General features: G+C 44.9%; 1 pseudogene; it reads right to left on the bottom strand.

Annotated features, from left to right (window-relative positions):
• Positions 1-1,352: 1,352 nt before the first annotated feature.
• LOC101761218 lies at positions 1,353-5,545 on the bottom strand (annotated as a pseudogene).
• Between the last annotated feature and the right edge of the window lie 379 nt (positions 5,546-5,924).

The following is a 5,924-nucleotide window of genomic DNA, read 5'->3' as shown; positions in this document are numbered from 1 at the left end:
AGAGGGTTTTGATTTGCGCTCTCATCAGGAAGGAGATGAAAATTTCTCAAGGGTTTAGGCGTTATTGGATCTGGGCCGTTTGATATTTGGGCTTGGGCCTTGATTCATGTCTTTTGTGGTCTGATTTTAATGGTTTCCGAAATCATTAAAAATTATGTTTCTTTTTAGCTACATTACTTTCGTCTCAAAATATTTATCGCTGTTGACTTTTGGTCATGACGTTTGACTATTCATTTTATTCAAAAATTATGTAAGCACCATCTATTTTATTTGTGGCTTACTTTACTTTCATAGGTATTATAATTATGACTTAGCTTTTCGTACATTTATAGTAATTTTTTGATAAGATGAATGTTAAAGGTCGCAAGAAAAATCATAAATATTTTGATACAGAGGGAGTAGCGTCTATCAATGCTAAGATTCCTTACACAATGAAATCTTCATTTCCAATCAGTATCCAAGACAGCAGTTCAGGTGCTGAACTGCTCGCTAGTATGCAAAGGTTATGACCTAAAATCTTAGAACTATTATGATACGTTTTTAGAACAAATTTCCTCTTTGGTTCGGAATTTTTTTTGTGATTATATTTTTTTAATAAAAGTTTATTCACTAGTGGAACATTTCTATTACACTATCGAACTTTTTTTCTTTGTGCGGATATTCAACCACAAACAAATTGCATTCACCATACAATAACTTGTCAGGTGGGTGCAAAGTGGTACGACAACTTGTAAAAGGTTCAATCTAATACAATAACTTGTCAGATGGGTGCAGATTGGTCAAGAACATGTAAAATGCTCAGATTAGTGCATTACATTGGTAAATCGGTGCATCCATAGTCCAAATGTTGTAACAAGTAACATATTTGCTAATGACGGCTTAGAGGATATTCACGTCAGAATAAGTTATTGAGCATTTTTACCATTGATATTCGTGTCGCATGAGTAACCTTCACTGTTTACGAAATTAATGTTATGTCTTCGTGTTAATTATTTTTTATACAATAATTAAATTTTAATTAGAAATATTTAATTTTGTATCTCACCCTCAATGTTTTACATTTTGATTATATGCATTTTTATCCAGCTAAAAAACAATATATTAATGCATACTAATAATATCTTTTAAAAATTTGGTGTAAATATTTTTTAAAGCCAAATGTACTTGTTTAGAAAGTAAAATTGAGCGAAATTCAAAACATACATGCTTCTCTACGTTTTCTCTACGTTTTCTCTTGTGGATCTCTCTACGTTTGTCAAGCCCACTCACCAATCGCATGAATGATTGAGACGAGTGTAAACACTGTGAATCAATGCCGTGAAGATTGGCAGCCCTGAAAGCACTCTCTTTCATGGACCAACTTCTCAGTACTACAGTCTTTCATGGAAAATCAAATTAATTTACACACATTCACATTACTACCAGCATCTGTTACAACTTCCAACGGCACTTCTGATCTGATGTCTCCATCTACTTAATGAGAAAGGCAGCAGTCCAGCGATCTCCACACATCATTATCCTAACTATTCACCAACCACAGCACAGTATTTATAGACATTGTGTAACGCCACCCTTGTCTTCAATGCACTACAGGTAGCAGAAGATTCAGCAGCTCCTACCTGATCAAGAAACGAAAGAAAATTATAGCCTTGTGTGTTCTTTTTATCATACAGTTCTTGTGCAGCTGCAACCGATCCAACGGTGTGACCGATTCAGTCACAAAGAATATGACGTCAGATGTATGCTTTCGGCGGGTAGTTCTGAATGCTGTCCACCCACGGGTTGCAGCTGCCGCCGCCGGTGCCGTCGGCGGGCACGGGCGCCACGTCGCGGAGCGCGCGCCAGACGGTGCTGTTGCACTTGAACCCGGAGCCGAACCCGATCTGCCACACGCGGTGGCCGCGCCGGACGCGGCCCTTAGCCTCGGCGTAGGCGAGCTGCTGCTGGTGTTGCCGAACCGGTGCAGCGTGCACCTGCTGGGCTCCATGTCGGCGTCCCCGAGCCCCAAGTACTTCAGTCGATCCAGGTGGAGGTACTGATACTTCCTCAGCAACCTAGACGAAATAATATATCATTCTAGATTATAAATCAGAAGAGACCATAAATTAAAAAGCTTGATTGCCAAGTGGATGATGCTCCAAATCAGCCCCAAAATGAGCTTAAGAATAATAGATGGTCTAGACATCTGCACACAGAGCAATTACAACTTGTCATGCTCTCATTTCTGTGATCAGGTTATGCACTCCACGGGATCACAGAAATATATCTAAGGAAATACAAAAAATGTTAGTAAGGTTTAGATTCTAACTCTCAACGCATTCAGATAATTTGATGTCAACATGCACTTACTGTTCTGGCTTGCATAACAGCAGCTGATAGATGTACACTTGTCACATTGCATCATTCATATTGCTTATGCACCCTAGTGTTAGTTTATAATTTTCAACTCTCGATTGCCAAACAAACACATGATAATGGAGAACATGGCCGAGCCTGAAAGAAATTATTTTTTTATTAAAAACAAATTGCTCCCTCAGCAGAGGATTTTATTGAATACCTGTTGAATTCTTTTGGTGCAGTTGTTCTTGTTTCAGGTCCAATGACTCTTGTGTGCACTAGCACTTTCTTTTAGTTTCGTATTTTCGTTTTCTTTCTAATGAAAAATAAAAGAAAAAGGGCCAGCTCCTTGTGTGCCTACACTTTTTTTTTAAGACTGGAAGCAAGCCATCTAGCGTCATTAACGAAAGGAGTGTTGAAATATAAGTTCAGATTTTTACCGGAATATCACCCTTGGTTTCCATATGTGACCAGAGCTCAGTTTCTGTATTGAAGGTCCATACTGCAGTAAAACAAATGATGAATTCCTAACTGTCTCTGTTGGAAGTTTGGCAGAGAATCAGATAAATAAAACAAATAGATGCGGTTTAGAAAATTAAATAGCGCAGACAAACCTGATATCTTGTCATAAGGCGGGTCACTTTTCCCTCCCACAAGAATGACGTTCTTCCCCCATGGAACCTAAACATCAAAGGATGCAGATTTGATCAATGCCAGCTGGTAAGACACTAAGATGTCGTAAAATATGACAGACAAAGCTAAACGCAAGGGCATCATTGGTAACAAGATGGCAGCAAGTAACGTCGATAGTCCTTAGGTAGCCGCAGTTGACTACAAGTGAAGCTATACCATCTCATCTGTAATGCCATTGCATTTGCTGAGCCCAATTTCAACCAGGTTTTTGCAGCTGTCACCGATGGACTGTAGATTTGAGGCAAAAATTTCAAGGCCATCGAGTCTTAAAACAGTCAAAGTCTCGCATATTGTTGATAACTTGGATAGAAAGCAAGTCTCTATCTCCTGCAAGTGTAAAGCAGAAGGTGAACAACCACTGGCAGTGTGAATTTGACTGCGAAATGGCATTCATTTGCATCGTGAGTTCTCAAAAGCGCAAAACGAGCAAAGGAACTCTACTCACATGCAAACTGTGTCCAGCATTGATTTTTTGGATAAATCTTTGACTGACTATAAGTGAAGCTAAGCCTTCAGAAGTCACATGGGGACACCTCGATACATCAATACTCTGGAACAGATGAGGTTGAAAAATGCAGTAAGCACAAAGGTATCAAAGAAAGTTCACATCATAGTATACAAAGTGAATCCATACAAGATTGGCATTCCTGCAAGGTGATTACCTTCAGCGAGTTGCCTGCGCTTAGCATCAGTAGGCCATCATCGTCTACCAACAAGCAGCAGACCATTGTTATGTCCTCCAACTTCTCGAGAGTGGAGAGTGATCTAAGGGATTCATTGCTCACCTGCAAAACAAGAGACAAGAAATTGGAGCATTCTTGGATTTTCATAGTAAGAAACAATGAGAATTCATCGAGCCATATGTATCCATTGTAAACTAGATAGCAGGAATATGCATGTCAATGGTGCCCCATTAAGTTCAACTGAATCTTTATTCTATCTGAAGTCAATGGTGCCCCATTAAGTTCAACTGAATCTTTATTCTATCTGAAGTCAAAATGCATGGTAAACATTGACTGAGCAATATGAAGATGCTAAACATTCCAGATTACAGAACTTCTAATCACATTGTCTCAAGCTACCATTTTTTGGAACACCATTTTCCATTTGAACAAGCATTCGATTTTTAACCAAACACTGTACCAGCAAGTAATTGAATCTTTCCAGCTCACTTGATTCGCACACGCAAAATAGCATCTATGTTGGCAAGGGAACAATCTCATAAACTATTAAACTCTAAGAAGAATCTTAATGTTTTTAAGGAAACAGCATCCTACTAACATGCCACATTTGTCCCCCATTCTAGTCAGTTCACATATGTTTCAACACTTCTGAATTCTCGACAGGTCAAGTCACAATCATTTTCAATTGAATCCATCAGAGGCTTCAGACCAATCCTACTACTGACCAAAGAGATTGATACGAATTTCAGGGATGCTACCTTGAGGCAGGAGATGTCAACGCTGCGAAGCTCGGGGCACTTCTTGGCGAGCAGCTCGATGCCAATGTCGGAGATCTCACGGTACCACTTGACGCTGAGCTTCTCCAGCCCGGGGCACCCGACAGCGACCTTGGCGAGCCCGACGTCGGTGACGCCGAGGCACTTGTCCATGACGAGCTCCCTGAGCCCCGCGGCAGCGGCGAGGGCGGCCATCTCCCTGTCCCCAGCGGCGACGCGGTGGGACAGGTCGACGGCCTCCAGCCTCGGGCACGCCGCCACCATAGCCTCCAGGCCGCGCCACCCAACGCCGCTCGCCCGCGCCAGCCGCACCCGCCGCACGCCCAGCTCGCCGCCGGCGCCGGGCGGCAGCGCGGCGGCGAGGGAGGCGTCGTCGAGCCCCGCGCACGCGGAGAGGTCGAGCGCGTCGAGCGCCGGGAAGGCGCGGAGGACGCGGGGCAGCACCTCGCGGCGGAGCGGGCGCGCCGACCGGCGCGACGCGGCCTCGGCTCGCGCGAAGGTGCGCTCGCGGCGAGGCGGCAGGACTTGCGGTCACGCGGGTCGCGCACGCCCGCCAGCGCGTGCGCGAGCAGGTCCAGCGACAGCGCGTCCACGCCCGCGCCGGCGCCGGCGGAGGAGCTGCCGGGGTCGTCGTGGCTCATCTCGCGGGGCGACGACGGTCGAGATCCGATCCCGCCGGTCGAGCTGGTTGTGGGGAGCGCGCGCCGGGAAGCTCCTTGGGCGCCGACTAGCGAAGCTAGCGAGGATTGCTGGTTGGCTTGGGGCGACGGCGAGCGAGCGTTGGCCGGCAGCGGCGGGGAAGAGGAGGAAGATGCTTGCAGCTTGCGGCAGTGGCGGCGCGGCGTGGGAGGTGGGTGGAGAGAGAATGGGAAGGGAGAGGAGAGGAGACGGAGGAGGAAGCTTTGTCTTTGCTGCAGACGAAGCACAGAGGAGTTGTTAATGGTGGCCGGTTGAAGGAAGGAGAGAGGAAGTGTCAGTGGAGGAGACTGACGTGTGGGCCCGGGCGTTGTGGATTTCAAGGAAGGGGGATGACCGGATCCGGAATGGTCACCGGAGGATAGTGATATTTGCGAAGAGAGGAGGGTGGTAAATTTGTTTCTTTAATGGAGATGGAGGATGGCGGGGAGGGATGAGGGGGAAGGGGTTGGTTGAGGTGGTTCGTGAGGCAGTAGTCGCAGATGTAATATAATAGATACGAGTGAAAATGTTACGGTGGTCCGACCATATGTTAGAAAAAAAATTTCTGATCAAAATAAGCTGAGGGATTTAGGATCCTCTAATTATTCAGTAAAATCCGTACTTTTAGCTCATTTTGGTCCTCATCTTTCTTTTTTTCTCCACGTTCAAATAACGCAGCCCGAAGTAATCTTTTGTCCTCGCTTATTCATCGTTTAGGTGGTCTTTATACCTAGCTTATCACTTTGCTTCTTCCAAG

Source organism: Setaria italica, chromosome IX, assembly GCF_000263155.2.
Source record: "Setaria italica strain Yugu1 chromosome IX, Setaria_italica_v2.0, whole genome shotgun sequence".
Taxonomy (NCBI): Eukaryota; Viridiplantae; Streptophyta; class Magnoliopsida; order Poales; family Poaceae; genus Setaria; species Setaria italica.
This window is presented reverse-complemented; position numbering and strand designations above follow the sequence as displayed.